Below are 18464 nucleotides of genomic sequence, written 5' to 3'. Positions count from 1 at the left end.
TTCTCCTCTCCCAGAAGCGTGTTGACAGTATTATCTCACTCCCAAAGCCCCGAACTAAGAGGGAACTCACCCAATTCCTGGGTATGACTGGCTATTGCCGACAATGGATTCCCAATTACGCTGATATTAGTCGACCCCTTCAAGACTTAGTCCTCCCTTCAGCCCCCGATGATCTCCTCTGGAACCCCAGTACGGAGGCCGCCTTTGCCTCTTTGAAGACCGCTCTATCTTCAGCCCCTGCCTTAGGACTGCCAGACTACCATAAGCCCTTTATTCGTTATGTCCATGAACGAGCTGGGTTTTCCCAAGCCATCCTCACCCAGCTTCATGGGGGACTTCAGCGGCCAGTCGCTTACTATAGCACCCGACTAGATCCCATTGCGCGTGGATATCCTTCTTGCATCCGCTCCATCGCGGCGGCCTATTTGGCCGTCACGTCCGCACAAGGCCTGATGCTTGGCTATCCGACCGTACTTTATGTCCCTCACACGGTCGTGGCCCTTTTAAATCGCTCTGCTGCTCAGCATTTGACAGCCGCTAGAGTCACCAGATAGGAGACCACGCTCTTGGGGGACCCCTCCCTGACCATTGTCCGCTGCACTACTCTCAACCCTGCGACCCTCCTGCCTGCGGGGGACGACGGTGACCCTCACGATTGCGAGACAGTGGTCCACTTTTCCACCCTCCCTCGACCAGATTTGCAGGATCACCCGTTGTCGAACCCCGAATTTGTCCTCTTCGTTGATGGCTCCTCTATTCAAGCTCCTAATGGCCAGCCCCAGACGGGGATACGCCGTCTGTGACCCCCACTCTGTCGTTGAATCTGCCAGACTACCAGCTACTTGCTCTGCACAAGCTGCCGTACTATTTGCCCTCACGCGAGCATGCGTTCTGGCTTCGGGACAATCTGTTGATATCTACACTGACTCTCGCTATGCTTTTGGAGTCGCCCATGACTTTGGACAGTTGTGAAAGCTCTGTGGCTTCCTTACTTCGTCTGGTACCCCGATTCGACATGGACAATTGATTGCTAACCTCCTTTCGGCTATTCAACTACCACCCTCTCGCGCCGTTATTAAATATGCGGCCCATACCAACTGTAATGACTTAATTTCTCACGGTAATGATCGGGCAACCATACCGCACGGCCAATCCTTCCCGGTACGTGGTTCCCCTTTGTTATCAGGCTGCCACCCCTACCCCATTTACTGAATTGTCTGATGTTATTCATTTACAATCACAAGCTTCTTGCTTAGAACAGGATGCATGGCGGCGCGCTCAATGCACCCATCGTTCCGACGGTCTCTGGTGTTCCCCGGATTGGCGTGCTGTGGCCCCTGTTTCACTCCTGCCCTGGCCTGCCCGCATGTTACATGCGTTTACCCATGCGGGCAAGGGGGGGGGGGGGGGGGGGGGGGAGATGACCAGGATGGCGCAGCAGACCTAGTTTGCACCAGGATTTTCCACCACGGCAGAAAGGGTGGCCGCTCAGTGCCTGCTCTGCCAACGCCATAATCCCGGAAAGGTACCTCCAGTGACTGCAGCAGCGGGCCCACAGCCATGGGGCCCTTTTGTGCATTTACAAAAGGGACTTTATGCAAATGCCTAAATGTATGGGATACAACTATGTGCTTGTTGTGTGTTTGTTTGCACGGTGGGTAGAAGCATACCTGACCAGAAGAAATGATGCTGTTACTGTAGCTAAGTTGCTGTTACGTGAATATGTGCCTAGGTTTGGAATTCCTGAAATCATGTCTAGTGACAATGGTTCCCATTACACGGGGAAGGTGGTACGAGAATTATTGAAGGCATTACAGAGTACACCTCTCCTGCACTTACCATCCTCAGTCTACGGGGGCAGTGGAGAGACAGAATGGGATACTGAAGAACAAGCTAGCTAAGTTGTGTGAAGAAACGGGTCTAAAGTGGCCTGAGGCTCTCCCTTTGGCCCTTATGACCATGCGCTCTCATCCCAACCATATTACCTCCCTGACACCTTATGAGATAGTTATGGGACGTCCCATGCGCCTCCCTGTTTCTCCACCCCTTACTGTTAAGCAAATGGACATCCACTCTATGGATGAGGGAATGTTGGGTTATTGCATACGTGGAACCTGAGGTGAGCCATCCTTGGACAAGGGGTGTGGGTTTGTTTGGTCAGTATGTTTCTCACACTAACTGTTCCTTAGGAATGTGCCATGTCTGGCTGATGAGATAAGAAGAGTGTTGTTGAAGCATAATGTCTCTTTCTGTTATTGCGCTGTACCAGCTGCAAGGCCAATGGTGAGATAGATATGTAAACGAAGGATTGAAAATTACTGTATCTTATTCGTTTAGAGCAAAAACTGAATTGTAATATTATTGGTGCTTTAGAATGCAAATTAAGGATTGAACTATTGTTGTAAGATTATTGATTGCAGAATATGGGCGGCACAGTGGCGCAGTGGTTAGCACCACAGCCTCACAGCTCCAGCAACCCGGGTTCAATTCTGGGTACTGCCTGTGTGGAGTTTGCAAGTTCTCCCTGTGTCTGCGTGGGTTTCCTCCGGGTGCTCCGGTTTCCTCCCACATGCCAAAAGACTTGCAGGTTGATAGGTAAATTGGCCATTAGCAATTGCCCCTAGTATAGGTAGGTGGTAGGGAAATATAGGGACAGTTGGGGATGTGGTAGGAATATGGAATTAGTGTAGGATTAGCATAAATGGGTGGTTGATGGTCAGCACAGACTCGGTGGGCCAAAGGGCCTGTTTCAGTGCTGTATCTCTAAAACTAAAAAACTAAGAATAGTATAATTGCCATTGTTTAACTGAAATTCTTCAGAACATCGCACTGAGTCTCAATGTGAGCTCTACTGTGTTTGTTCTCCTTGTGCACAAGTTAATAAAGTAGGTTGCGAGTACTCGCCGTGCCAAGTCTGCTTATTCTACTACAGTTTCTTCGACAGGAATATACTTGATTTGTACTCTTTCCATCTCTGGTCTAAGTATTTCCCATTGCTAGTCTACAGTTCCAATCACCAATTTTTCCTTTCATTTGATCTGGGCAAGATCCTTTCTTAATCTCATCGTAAGTTGCTTTTATCCAGTCAGTCAAATACCCTTGTTCTTTTCTTTTTTTCTCTATTACATTGAACTAAAGCATATGGTGGTCACCATTTCTCACTTGTTCCTTACTTGTTCTGCTTCACCCAGTCAAGTAGTACTTACTTCATTGTTAAAGCAGCAAATATCAATTGAGAAATCTTTAAAACACCTCTCCATTCCACCACATACATTTTCCCCATCAAAATCTGTTATATTTAAAATATCCTACAATTACAACCATTAGCTCGTGCTCAATTGATATTGTCTGATATTGCTACCCCTGCTTGCTCTCTTTCCCTCCCCTATTGCTCTGAAAAAATATTAGATTTAATGATTTAATTGCCAATTCAAACCCAGCTGCCATCAGAATTCAGTTACTGCGATTATATCATGCTTTTCTATTTTAATCAACGACTCTAGTTCTCATTTCTGGTTCTTGTACTGTTGTGCATCAATATACATACATTTTAGTTTGGTTGGTTTAGCAATTTTTCCTTTTGTTTTTGCTTTTCGCATCCTGATTCCTTCTTTACTATTTTATCCTGTCTAACTTCTTGCAACCTTTCTACTTCCTATATCCCTGAAGATTATTTTTTCTTCCAAGGTACCTACTCTACTATAATGCATCCTCCCTCAAACAGGTATGATTTACCTCAAAGTTCAACCTTCAGCGGGAAATCACATGCTACACTGCCGCATGAAATTTGCCATCTGGTTGGTCAGATGATCTTCCCCATTCTATTGTATACAAGTCCAATTCTGGAACATGACCTCTGTTCCTCACCTGGAAGAGGTATCATACCAGTAACTACTAGGGGACAAAACAAAGATGATTCAATAAGTGAACAATCTTCACCTTGCCACTTCCCCAGTTATCTCTGATAGCCCCCTCAAAACCTAACATTTTGATTTTATTTCAGCCAACTCTCTCAAGTCCTCTCCAGCTCAATCCATCTTTCTCCTTGTGCAAAGGGCCTTTGGACTTCTTTATTACATTAAAGGTACTATACAAATGCAAGTGTGTAGAAGTTGATGAGGAATGGGATGCTGACAATGTACAATTTTACACTATATTCATTCTCCACACTCAAGTACATAAAATACCAAGATTGGCAATAGAAGTTTGAGCAGTTTCTATAGCTCAGTACTACAGCTCCAAATTCCCCAAGAGTGAAGGGCAATCCTAAATCCAAATCAGATTTCCCAGACAGCAGTAAAGGAGTTACAGTGTGCAAATTAACAATAGAAAGGGTAGATGCTTCTAAAATACACTAGGTACTGTCATTTCAGTGCTTTAAAGCACTTTTAATTTTAGTCTTATTCTATTTTCTGGACAAGTTTTTGTCTAATTTTATGTAGTCTTCAGAAAATATTTAGTTTTAGCTTTAGTGAAGTGTTTTTTAAAATCACATTTTAGTCATAGCTTACTCATTTTAGTCCAAGGGAAAGAGGTTAATCAAAAATTTAATTTTTGACTTCTTTTCATTATTTATTTCCAAAATGGATTTCAAAAATGTCATGATTGTTGTTTCACTTCTCTCACCACTGTCAAGAACAGAATAATAAACTGCAGCTTGAACGACAACTCAGATTTTATTCATCTCCTGCAATTTCCAACATCTGTTCCAAAAGCAGTAGACTACTGAGCAGCATTGTGCAAGTTCTAAAAGTAATAATTCAGTTTTAGTTTCAAATTCATTTATTCATCTCAAATTTGTCTCTAAATTTTTGTATTCACAAGAAATCTTCATTTAGTTGATAAGGAAATAATTTTAGTTAATAATTATTTTCCTCCCCATTTTAATCCACAGAAAATGCAAATTCTTGGCCCAGACAACTTGCACCCATGAGCAATAAATGTGGAGGGAGTAGAAAGTATTAACATTTAACTGGAATTTTTGCAAGCATGTTGAATGTAGAAGATGATGATTGGAAAGCAGTCACAATAATTCTATTATTTAAAAAAATTGAGACATACTGTATTTTTTTAAATTAGTTTTCATGGGATGTGGGTATCGCTGGCAAGGCCAGCATTTGTTGCCCATTCCTAATTGCCCTTGAGAAGATGGTGGCAAGCTGCTTTCTTGAACTGCTGCAGTCCATCTGGTGCTGTTAAGGAGGGAGTTCCAGAATTTTGATTCAGTGACAGTGAAGGAACAGCGATACATTTTAAATCAGGCTTGGAGGGAAGCTTGTAGATGGTGGTGTTCCCACGCGTCTGCTACCCTTGTCCTTCTAGGTGGAAGATGTCGCGAGTTTGGAAGGTGCTCTCGAAGCAGGCGTGGCGAGTTGCTGCAGTGCATTTTGTATATGGTACACGCTGCTGCCACTGGTGCGTTGATGGTGGAGGGAGTGAACGTGTAAGGTGGTGGATGGGGTGCCGATTAAGCGGGTTGCTTTGTCCTGGATGGTGTCGAGCTTCTTGAATGTTGTTGGAGCTGCACTCATCCAGGCAAGTGGAGAGTATTCTATCACACTCCTGACCTGAGCCTTGTAGATGGTGGACAGACTTTGAGGAGTCAGGAGGTGAGTTACCCACCGCAGAATTCCCAGCCTCTGACCTGCTCTTGTAGCCACAGTGTTTGTGTGGCTGATCCAGTTCAGTTTCTAGTCAATGGTAAGCCCCAAGATGTAGATAGTGGAAGATTCAGCAATGGTAATGCCATTGAATGTCAAGGGGAGAGGGTTAGATTCTCTCTTGTTGGAGATGGTCATTACCTGGCACTTGTGTGGCGCGAATGTTACATGCCACTTTATCAGTCCAAGCCTAAACATTGTCCAGATCTTACTGCATATGAACACGGATTGCTTCAGTATCTGAGGAGTTGCGAATGGTACCGATCATCATACTATCAGCGAACATTCCCACTTCTGACATGATGGACGGAAGGTCATTGATGAAGCAGCTAAAGATGGTTGGGTCTTGGACACTACCCTGAGGAACTCATACAGCAATGTCCTGAGGCTGAGATGATTGGCCTTCAATGACCACAACCATCCTCCTTTGTGTTAGGTATGACTCCAATCAGTGGAGAGTTGTCCCCTCTGATTGTCATTAACTTCAATTTGGCTAGGGCTCCTTGATGCCACATTTGGTCAAATGCTGCCTTGATATCAAGGGCAATCACTCTCACCTCGAGTTCAGCTCTTTTGTTCATGTTTGGACGGAACCTAAACTGAGCAGGCTATTGCTGAGCAAGTGGTGCTTGATAGCACTATAGACAACACCTTCCATCACTTTGCTGATGATCGAGAGTAGACTGATCGGTCAGTAATTGGCAAGATTTGATTGGTTTTGCTATTTGTGGACAGGGCATATCTGGGCAATTTTCCACACTGTCGGGTAGATGGCAGTGTTGTAGCTGTACTGGAACAGCTTAGCTAGGGGCGCGGCTAGTTCTGCAGCAAAAGTCTTCAGTACTATAGCTGCGATATTGTCAGGACCCACAACTTTTGCAGTATCCAGTGCCTTCAGCCGTTTCTTGATGTCACGTGGAATGAATCAAATTGGCTGAAGATTGGCATCTGTGATGCTGGGGATCTCAGGAGGCGGCCGACATGGATCATCCACTCAGCACTGCTAACTAAAGATGGTCGCAAATGCTTCAGCCTTTTCTTTTGCACTGATGTGCTGGGCTCCTCCATCATTGGAGATGGGAAAATTTGTGGAGCCTCCTGCTCCTATTATTGTTTAATTGTCCACAACTGGATGTGGCAGGACAGCAGAGCTTTGATCTGATCCATTGGTTGTGGAAACTATAAACCAGCAAGTTTATCACTTTCAGCGAAAATCTTGAAGTAATTTTGAGATCTCTACCGGCAGAACACAGAAAAGTATAACTTAGTTAAAGAGACCACAACTCTCAAGCTTCAACAGCTATCGAGGCATATGCCTTTCCCACCCACTTTCTCCCACGGTCAGGTTTTATTTTGGGAGGTTGTGGGGGGCGGGCGGGCGGTGGTAGAATAAATAAACTGGCAAAGCTCTTGCTCTGTATTACTATTAAGTAATTCCTGCCAGTAGGGTGCATGTGTCGATGTTGGGTGAAGTCAAACAGTTAGTCGAAAACAAAGACACCACTGACATGCTGGGCAAGTGAACAAATGAAAGAAAGTTAAAAATTAGGTGCAAGAAAGAAAGTCAGTAGAACTTTTCAGCCATCATGCAATACATTTTTGAATAAGTTAGCAAAGGTGGCCTTAGGAACAAGCAACCTAATAGGTTCAAGAGTCAATTAACACACTTCTAGAGAGAGAGAGATAGATAGAGAGATAGATAGAGAGATAGATAGAGAGATAGATAGAGAGATAGAGAGATAGATAGAGAGAGAGAGAGAGATAGAGAGAGAGAGAGAGAGAGAGAGAGAGAGAGAGAGAGAGAGAGAGAGAGAGAGAGAGAGAGAGAGAGAGAGAGAGAGAGAGAGAGAGAGAGAGGGTTGACAGATGCTGTATGAAGGTGGCTGAGGTCTATCTATCATTAGTTATTATCTGTTTTTAAGTGTAGTGCTAGCATTGTTGGTGTTAATCTCATGCAGCTAGCACTAATTCCTTGTTCGAGTCACTCAGACGAAACCGGAAACAACTTTGTAAAAAAAAAATTAATTGTGTCGGCCCAGCAACCAGCTTTAGCAAATGAAGCAAATTCACTTCATGTTTCTACTGATACTTAGAGGTTGGACAAATGAAGAACTTGTTAGTTACTCATTTTTATAAAGCAACAGTGTTTTTATTAATTTACCTCCTCTCTCCTCACTATCCCAGGCCCCAAACACTCCTTTCAGGTGAAGCAGCGATTTACTTGTACTTCTTTCAATGTAGTATACTGTATTCGCTGCTCACAATGTGGTCTCCTCCACATTGGGGAGACCAAACGCAGACTGGGTCTGCTTTGCGGAACACCTCCGCTCAGTCCGCAAGCAGGACCCTGAGCTTCCGGTTGCTTGCCATTTCAACACTCCCCCCTGCTCTCATGCTCACATCTCTATCCTGGGCTTGCTGCAGTGTTCCACTGAACATCAACGCAAGCTCGAGGAACAGCATCTCATTTTCCGATTAGGCACACTACAGCCTGCCGGACTGAACATCGAATTCAATCATTTCAGAGCATGATGGGCCCCCCATTTTACTTTTATTTTTAGTTATTTTTTATTTTTTCTTTGTTACATTTTTTTTCTTTTGTTGATTTCATTTCAGTGTCGTTTGTTCAGTTTGCTTACCCACTGTTTTTTTTCATGTTTGTACTTGCTGCTGTTCAATCTTCAGTTCGTTAACACCTTATCTGCACTAATGCTTTGTCTTTCAACACACCATTAACATATTGTTTGCCTTAGCTGACCAAGCGGTCATGGAGCAATGTGGCCTTGTCCAATCTACACCTTCTCCTTTGTTATCTCTTGCCCCACCCCCGGCTCACTTGCTTATAACCTTTGACATTTCTAATATTTGCTCGTTCCGAAGAAGGGTCACTGACCCGAAACGTTAACTCTGCTTCTCTTTCCACAGATGCTGCCAGACCTGCTGAGTGGTTCCAGCATTTCTTGCTTTTATTTCAGATTTCCAACATCCGCAGTATTTTGCTTTTATTTTAGTGTTTTTATTAATCATGCTCAGAACAGTGTTAGAAGTGGCATAAATGGTCCTTTTCAAGTCTTCAGCAACTTAGCAAATTGAGTTTACATTATGCTACAATATCATGGATAACGCCCAACTACAATATAGCTTTTGTTCTCAAACATCATTCCGCATCCATTTGAACGTCTACCTGCGATTAATTTATGAATCTTCAGAATTGCAGTCGAGTGTTCTAGCTGCAGGTAGTTTCAACTGATTAATAACCTAAATAGGTTTTTCAATGGCAATATTTAGCATAAAACTGTAAATACTAGTTCAGAAATAAGCTAAATTTTAATGACTTTCAACTTATTGAGTCTTATTCGTCAAGAGCTCTAAGGAGAACATTTTAAAAACTTCTGTGCCCCACAGTTCAGCAGAGTTAATAGAAGCTAAAGGTGGTAAAGAATGTGCTAAAGAAGCTATCTATCCTGTGTCACTTTTTATCTGCTTATTTGTTAAATATATTCAAGTTTTCACAAGTGGGACTGAGATTGGAGCCTGGTTCCCAGCTTGGTGACTGCCAGAACACCAAATGCACAGAATGGAGCTGAGCGGCATATATTACAAAATTCAGAAATTGATTTCCACCGTGAAAAATCCATTTTCTTCACCATGGATAATGCTGGGAAATAGCATTCATATTTAAACTTAACACTTTTTCCTGACCCCCGTCCCCCATAGTACACCAATGGCTCTATGGGTAATTACACAATGGCACTGAACCATACCGCTTAGGTACCTAGAAAGTACCTCAGCTGTGGAAACAAAGGACATGTAACTGGTATTAGTGACTGTGTACTTGGGGTGAGGGGAGGGAAGAGAACGGAAGGGCAGGAATAAGCCTGTTTCTGACCACCTCTCAGCTATCCTGCTGGAAGTAAATATGTGCAAACAGCTATCTAATGAATCAGATCCAGCTGACAGCTCACTAGCATACTCCTCTAGCCTCATGAATGAGGAATGGTCACATTACAAAGAAGTGCCATAGTGACCTGCAAAACTATTCCCCAGAGCAATAGGAGAACATGTAAATAAGAACTTTTATATGCTATTATTTTTACCCAGAAAAATGCAACTAAACTGGTGGAAATTTTAAATGTGTGGGGATCTAAATTTACAGTAATTACAAAAATATCACTGATCCAAGAAACAGAAAACTCAACCCATATATCTATATAAAATATATATATATATATATATATATATATAGCTGATTTATCATGAAACTGGTCGAGGCACATATGGAGACAAATTCTACCAAATAATTGTGTCAACAAACCTGGATGCCCAGCTTGATTGTGTAGACACTAAATTTTTTAAGGCTCCGCTATGAGTACATAACTAACCTTTATTTAAGTGTTCTCCTGATCCAAATTCAGCTATTTTCCACTACATCCTGTGAATGAGGAAAATATACAATCATTTCCATAAAGCACATTCATCTCTTCTTAAAAAGGAAACACAAGAAGTATTTAACTAAGACATTTTAAAAACATTTATCTATAGTGTGGGTCTCAGGAAAGCAGCGGCAAGCTGAGCAAAGTGTACAACTTTCCTACATTTATAATGCTTCCAAGTACCCCAAGTCTGCATATGGAATGGGCTGACCTGGGAATCGATGATGAGGTGATCACATGCAAACATGATGATATTTTGCATCACAATACAAATATACTGATGCATTGACCCAGCAAAATATATTTAGTATGCCATAGGAGATGGTTATTCTGATGGCACAATGCAAGACCCAGACAAAAAATACATCTGTATGGAGGATGGGTCAATTTGATGAGCGAGGCCTGCCTATCTGCGATCTGTAATCATCGGTATTCCAAAAAGCGCCTGTAGAGTATACTGAGGAAACCAAGCCTCATTCGACCAGAATCAACAGGCCTCAGACAATAAGTCAGAAACACAAATAAATTACCTATTTCAAAAAGGCTACTACTATGAGGAACTCCAGATGACAGCTTTCTATGTGGGCGGCACAGTGGCGCAGTGGTTAGCACCGCAGCCTCACAGCTCCAGCGACCAGAGTTCAATTCTGGGTGCTGCCTGTGTGGCGTTCGCAAGTTCTCCCTGTGTCTGCGTGGGTTTCCTCCGGGTGCTCCGGTTTCCTCCCACAGCCAAAAGACTTGCAGGTTGATAGGTAAATTGGCCATTATAAATTTCCCCTAGTATAGGTAGGTGGTAGGGGAATATAGGGACAGGTGAGGATGTGGTAGGAATATGGGATTAGTGTAGGATTAGTATAAATGGGTGGTTAATGGTCGGCACAGACTCGGTGGGCCGAAGGGCCTGTTTCAGTGCTGTAAATCTAAATCTAAAAAAAAAATCTAAAACCCACAGGTTTAATTGATATATAGGTAATATGATAATTGAGTAACTGCATTGTGTACACTGCTGAAAGTTTCAAAAAGCAACTTTTTGTTGGTTCCAATTGACTGGAATTCTAAAGCTTTGTTCCCATGCATCATATACTGTCCTGTCGAACAGTGAATAAATTTACACAGTCAGCAAAACCAATGGAGATCAGCAACACTGAATGTCACACCAAAAAACATTCACAACTGTATGCCAAGAAAAAATGCTGCAAACTGACGAGTAATCTATAGTCAGTAGCAAGTATCTATTCAGAGTACAGATGGGCGTGTTTCACATCCCAAACTGATTTTCCAACTTCCTTCTAGGCCCTCCATACACCAACATTGTTCAACTCAAATTACTGCATAGCTATGTGTGGCTACGGTGACACAATTTTAGCCACATGTGCTACTTCTAATTGAAAATACTGTACATACACATAAAACACAGGTAAATGTGCTTAGCACATCTATAATTTACTTAACATCTAACATCATTCAGTAACCAAAGCACTCACTCAATGACCAGAAAACACATGCGCACTCTACTTTTCATCTTACCATTTTAACAAATGCATATAAAGCTTAAAGTACGTATGTCGGCACTGTGTGAATAAGAGTATTGAGATCACATGTCCAACGACCATGTCTATTACTCATTTTTTATTTACTATTCAAAATATGCAATTGGCCACATCTGAATTCTCAATTAACATCATGTGGTCATAAAGTATTGGAAAACACGGTCCTATACTGCTCCCCAACCATAAAGGTAAACAGACAGCTTGCTGTATGGTGAATGAAGGACATTCAAAAATTGCCAATGTGTCTCAACAAATGCTTTACATTGCTTCTGGTTTTCCTTCAGGGAGATGGGGTGGGGAGCTTAGCAAGCCTCTATCCAAAAACTTAAAACTTCATCAATACTGGAGAACTGTGAGCATCCCACCACTCTGTGGCAAAGCTAGGAATAATTGGGCTTCTATCACAGCAAATGGAAATGAAAGAAAGCAAATTATGGGCAAGCACAACTGCAAATTGCAAAATACATCAAAAAGGTACAAATCTCTACATTCTTTACAAAATAGGCTATTGAAAGAATGATTAGTGCATAATTTTTACCCTTTTTATCTATAGCAATGAAAACTGAACTGCCTGGATGTAAGACACATTTAAATTCAGCTTATTCAGCACTTTCTGTCGCTTCTCTCTCCACAGATGCTGCCAGGCCTGCTGAGTTTTTCCAGCACTTGGTTTGTATTTCAGATTTCCAGCATCGGCAGCATTGCTTTTATTGAAATTCAGCTTTATGCTTTATAAATGAGAGGAATAATTCTGTGCCAATAATCAGGCGTTCAAATAAACATACTTTAAAAAAAACTAACTAGTAACTTGAGGATCAAATAAAGTCAACTGAAGATTAATTAGAAAAAACACCTGGGACGACAACAACAATTTGCACCTTTAATGTAATAAACTGTTCCAAGGTGCTTCACGGGAGGGTTATAGAGCAAAATTAGCCACACAAAATAACTAGCAAAATATCTGAAGATAAATAGCAAAAAGGCCAGGTAGGGAAAAATCTGGGTACTGCATGGAGATATCATTTTTATTTATATTTGACAGTATTAAAATACATATAAACTTAACAGCCCTCATATTTTTCTTCAATGAGCCTTACTCCTTTCTCCATCTGAACATCCTTAGAAGCACTTCCCTTTCACATACTATATTCAGCAGATAAGTGTGAGGTAATGTCTGGAGTACTTGATGTGGAATAGAATGACATTTTAAAAATATTAAGTAACCCCAACTTCTCCTTTTCTGCTAACTGCCATAGAAATGTGTGTGGTTAATTGAAAGCACAAAAATGGGAATGCAGATGATCATGGTTCCACTATAGTTTGCTTCTGCGAAAATCATTTACTGGTCTCGTAGAAGTTATCATGACCTACTTACTACATTGGTAACAGAAACAAAATGCAGCACAGGCTTTCATTACTCCAACCAAAGATGGAGCTTGGGAACGAAATACAGTATTATGCGCCAGCTTTGTTTAATTGGTAGCACTCGCACCTCTGAATTTGAAGGTTGAGAGTTCAAGTCCCACTACTCTTCAACACAGTGATGCAATGTTAAAGGTACCATCTCCTGGATCAGGTTCTGTCTGTTTAGCTGGAGGCAGAAGATCCCATGGCATTATTCAAACAAGAGCAAGGAGTTCTCCTGATATCCTGACCAACATTCCTCCCTCAAACACTATGGAAAACAGATCAAGTCATTTATTGTTTGTGGAACCTTACTGTGCCCAAGTTGGCTGCCATATTTAACTTCATGATGGTGACTAGGTCACTGGTTGTGAAGGCAAGTTCTTCCTTTTTAAAACAAATACTAATCTGCAACTTCTGAAGCAGAAGTGTGTTACAGGTGGAAGAACAGTATTCCTAAAAAGTTCCCTAAAACTTCAGCCCCAGTTTGCTCAACTCAGTTTTTACCTGGATCATCTAATAGCCACCCCAGGTTAGTTCTATATATAGAAATAGGAATGGCTGTAATGTAGGCGACATATTAAATCAAAATACAGCTTTTATACAGTAGTGCATTTCTTGTTGCATTGTATTGGATGAGTCCAAATATTTGAAGAAATTCAGGAAAATATGATCTATGTTTAAGACTGCTTTCCATACTCTTCAAATGAAATTCCACAATGCCAGTCAGGATATAGTTATGATTTAATATTACAGTTTACTTGCGTTCAGTGACTCAATGCACTAAAACCAAAGCCAGAAGTGTAATTGTCTTAAGCACGATAAACTTACAACTTCAGGAATACCAAGATCAGAGGTCTTCAACAAGGTGCTGGTCAAATTTACAGATGCCCAAAAGATGCTACACCATTGCCCGATTAGACGGAAGACAATTCCTCCAGCAGCACTTGGTGGCAGAGCCTTTTTGGTATCTACCGAGACTAATATTTTAAGACAAGTTAAGAAAGAAACATACAAGACATGGTAGTGTCCTATATTTCTCTCTCATCCCACAAGGGGAAGTTTCTATCTAAATCTCCAACCAACTGTCTTAAAGTTGTACAAGAGCAAACTGTTTAACTGCAAAGAACAGTTCTGACAAAGGTCATCAACCTGAAATGTTAACCCTGTTTCTCTTTCCAGGTGCTGCCAGACTTGCTGAGTATTTCTTGCATTTTCTGTTTTTATCCAAGTCGTGTTGCTGAACTCTTTCAAAAAGAGCCGAATAAATGTCCAGTGAGGATTGTAACTGGTAATTACAGGCATCAGTGTAGGGTGAAATGATCATTTACTTCACGGGTCATGATTTTCTGCTGTTGGGACCTGGAGTGGGGAGAATGCTGCCTAGAGAGAACAACTGGTCAAAACTGAATATTCCAGACAATTGTTTGATTTCTTTTGTAGATAAAGACGTTTTTCTATAGAATTTTCTCGCAGCAATACAAATGGAGTAGAGTCCATAATAGGGTAATGTATATAGTGCGTACAGTTTAATGGTCAAATGAGCCACAGCTTATTCTTCTTAATTCGTTTTTAATTCAACTTATCTGCTACTTCAAATTGAAATTGTGCAAAACAAAAGCCTCTTGTCCACTCAAAATTATATAGCTTGTATAATTGGACAAGCAAAAGCACTTTGAATTAACAGGCGTACGCTCTATTCTAGTGCCATGCTTTGTTAGTATCGCTTGCTACATCGCATTGACACACAACATTTGCACATTTTAGATTTAGGTTGTGGACCTATTTTCAAAGACAGACACTGGGCAAGTGGAGGTGCAATGAGGAAAATGATCTGATCGCCAAAGATTAGCTCCAGAATAGAAAGTACAACTTCTGAAGCCTGGCATAAAATGAACTTTAGCACATTGAATTTTAAGACACAATAAATATAATTCAGTAAAAGGTACCTAATTATTTTAAATTCTGTGATGTACTCAAAATATGACACTGAAGTTTTAAAAATTGAACTACTTCTACTTGGTCAGCAACAGCGAGAGAAAAAAGGGGAGACTGAGGACTGGTCAGTGGGTACAGCTTCTCTCCAGTATGAGAGTAAAGTGGGGGGAAGGATCACATTATTTCTAAGGAAAATTATTTACCCTTCTTAGTGAGTCAGTGAGAATCTCTCTTAAGGGAAGTGGGCACTTTCTGCTGGGGCCCGATTAATTCCAGTTTTCTAAGAACTAAACCTTATACATCACTTCTCTTCTCAATTTTTTTTATCTCGTACTCGAACAAATTATCCTACATAATTTTAAGCCAGCAATTAAATGTGGTGATTTGCTTATTACAGAAGAGAATTACAGACTATATAACACGCAAGTTCACAACAATGACATGACAAATAACTACAGCCTAACCAACGATTTATATGTAACCTTAGAAACAAGGTAATATAAACAGAAAATGCTGGAAATTCTCAGCAGGTCAGGCAGCATTTGAAGAAAACTCTAAAAGGATATCAGGAACAAAAAGTGATTCCTGACAACGAGGTGGCCCGCTGACATCAGAGTGCGCCAAGTTGCACACATACGCAGTTACATCTAAGTGGCACGTGCGCAGGATGACATCATCGCGCATCCACACTTGGTCCATCTTTGTACATGTGCGATAAAGCGACAGAGTATCCAGCCCCCCACTCGGCTGAAGGAAGCAGCTGAATGGGAGACTGAGGCTGGAGCTCGATCCCCGGCCTGACGCTTCCTCCCATCAGCCGCTTGCTCCAGACCTCGCTGCACCCACCCCACTCCCCTGGCCAATTGTTCCTCGCTTCGAAACACCCCTTTCTCCAACAGCTCGCTCCCCGCTTCCCCCCCACCTCCAGCTGCTAGCACCAGGCCTCACAGCTTCCCTCCGACGTCACCCCTTGCAGCTCGCCTTGTTTCTTCGGGTGGCACGCAGAGACTGACCAAATGTAGGAGCGTGTGGCCGAGAGGAGGGAAGCGGTGCGGCCTAGAGCTAGTGGTTGGAGCAAGGGGGGAAGTGACCAACTGACCGGAGAACGGGGTGGTGACATACAGTTAGTATCCTGTAACTACATAACATATTACTGGGCTTCCATCCAATTTAATGTAAAGTTAGTCTGCTGGAACATCTAGCAATATTTGCTAGCCATAAGCATTGCCTGAGATAAATTGAGCAGCACCATCTTTAATCCTGGCAACTGCCTGAACATCGCAGACACTGACGTTCAAGTTGAAGAGCCTTCATTTGCACAATTGCAAGAACTGCGCCACCTAGCGGTTGCATCGTCAGCAAACACAGCCTAGCGGGAAAGGGCTAGGGAATGAGACTAAGTGCATAGCTCTTGCAAAGGTGCAATGGGTCGAAGGGTCTCCTCCTTCAATGTTAAATTCTATAGCTCTATATATAACTGGAGGGATACTGTCCAGCATATCTCTCAACTATTCCAATTTAATCAGCAAGTACCAATTTTTCAGATCACCACGACCACTACCTTATACAGGGTCGTTAACATACAATATATCCCAATACACTTCATACAGATATTGGCAGGGAAAAGAAAAGACACAAGACAGATTTAGAAATTAAAAACTTGCATTTGTATAGCGTCTTTTACAATCTCAGGGCATCCTAAAGTGTTTCCTAGTCAGTGAAGTACTCCAGTGTTGTAATGACAATGAGTAGGTTTTCAGTTGTTTCTTTGCTCCTCTCACATTGAATCTTTTACTCTGCTCCCCCACCCGGAGCTCCTTCTCTCCTTTCTGCATTGCTTTGCGAAGCTCCCCTCTTTTCCATTGCATCACAGCCAAAGCTCCTCTCTCTCCTCTACACGGCTTCGACTCATCTTCCCTGGACCTGTGCTCTCCGAGTTCCTCTCTTTTTCTGCCTTACGCTTCTCCTCCCACCTGACTTCTGCCCTCCGCTTTTGTGCCAGAGGCACTTCGCTCACATAATGATTCGAGCTGCCCCAACTACATGACCCATCTACTTTTTGCTTTCCACCGTTTTCGCATTTTTTCCATCTCCTTTGAGCGTGGCTGTGGTGAGTGCTCGGCTGCAGAGCAGCACCACGACGGGTTACTTTGATATATTCTCTGCTTGCAGAGGCAAGTAGGGGACGATAATGATGCTGCTGTTGCCATTTACACCTCCTCTAGAATCATATTTTGTTTCTTTACTTGTTCCATCACCACCCTTTTGCCTTGCAACATCATCCCTTTTGTCATTTAATCTCTCCTGCCCATCACCTACCTTTCCTTTTGTTCTTTGCTCTCCTCCCACCCTTTCACTTGCTTAAAACCTGTAACATTTTCCAGTGCTGATGAAAGGTCACAGACCTGAAACCTTAACTCTTTTTCTCACTCCACGGATTCTGCCTGACCTGCTGAGAATTTCCAGCATTTTCTGTCTATATTACATTATTTCTAAGGTTATATATAAATCATTGGTTAGGCTGCAGTTAGATTATGATGTCCAGTTTCAAGTGTCTTACTTTAGGAAGGACATCAAGACCATAGTGAGATTGCATAACAGATTCACTAAGGTGATAACATGAAAGAAAAACTTTGGTTATGACAAGAGACAAGAGAAAACGGGGTTCCATTAGAACTACAAAAAAGTGTTTAACCCCTGTAACCAAATGTTCAAAGTAAAACTATTTCCACTGATCAGTGAAACAATATCTGGATGACATAAATTTCTGATTAAAAAACAAAAGGAAGAGATTAAGTACATTTCCTCACACGGAGGAGTGTTAGCATAGAATGTCCTTACCAGTAATACTGATGGAAGTGAAATCTTTGGCAGCGTTTGGAGAAGAATAAACATTTGAAGAAAAAGCTAAAAGGATATTGGGAAAGGGCTAGGGAATGAGACCAAGTGCATAGCTCTTGCAAAGGTGCAATGGGTCGAAGGGTCTCCTCCTTCAATGTTAAATTCTATAGCTGTATATATAACTGGAGGGATACTGTCCAGCATATCTCCACTATTTCAATTTAATCAGCAAGTACCAATTTTTCAGATCACCACGACCACTATCTTATACAGTGCCTTTAATACAGAATATGTCCCAAAACACTTCACAGAGGTATTGCCGGGAAAAAAAAGACAGACAGATTCAGAAAGTAAAAACTTGCATTTGTATAGCGTCTTTCACAATCTCAGGGCATCCTAAAGTGTTTCCTAGTCAGTGAAGTACTCTATTGTTATAATGTAGGGAAATGGGACAGCCAGTTTAGGAGGGATAACCAAATGCTTAGTCTAAAAAGGGTGCTTTAAGAAGAGGGAGATGAAGACCCAAAGGAGGTTTAGCAAAGGAATTCCAGGTAGTGCGGCCTAGGTGACTGAAGACATAACTGCCAATGTTGGGGCAAAGGGAAGGGGCTTAATTGCAATTTTGTCCTTTTCTCTTG

The 18464-nt window shown here is 42.0% G+C and overlaps 1 protein-coding gene across 10 annotated transcripts in view; it reads right to left on the bottom strand.

The window, feature by feature from the left end:
- The window catches only part of hdac4 (histone deacetylase 4), a 595905-nt gene that overhangs the window by 348989 nt on the left and 228452 nt on the right, over positions 1 to 18464 (bottom strand). For 2 of the 10 annotated variants that reach the window (XM_068035896.1, XM_068035901.1), the window contains one exon: positions 10043 to 10092. The exons of the other annotated variants lie outside the window; for them this stretch is intronic. The gene's annotated coding sequence lies outside the window, so the exon portion shown is untranslated. The remainder of the gene's footprint in view (positions 1 to 10042; positions 10093 to 18464) is intronic. 10 annotated transcript variants of the gene reach the window in all.

The sequence above is a fragment of the Heterodontus francisci genome, chromosome 7 (assembly GCF_036365525.1).
Source record: "Heterodontus francisci isolate sHetFra1 chromosome 7, sHetFra1.hap1, whole genome shotgun sequence".
Lineage (NCBI taxonomy): Eukaryota > Metazoa > Chordata > Chondrichthyes > Heterodontiformes > Heterodontidae > Heterodontus > Heterodontus francisci.
This window is presented reverse-complemented; position numbering and strand designations above follow the sequence as displayed.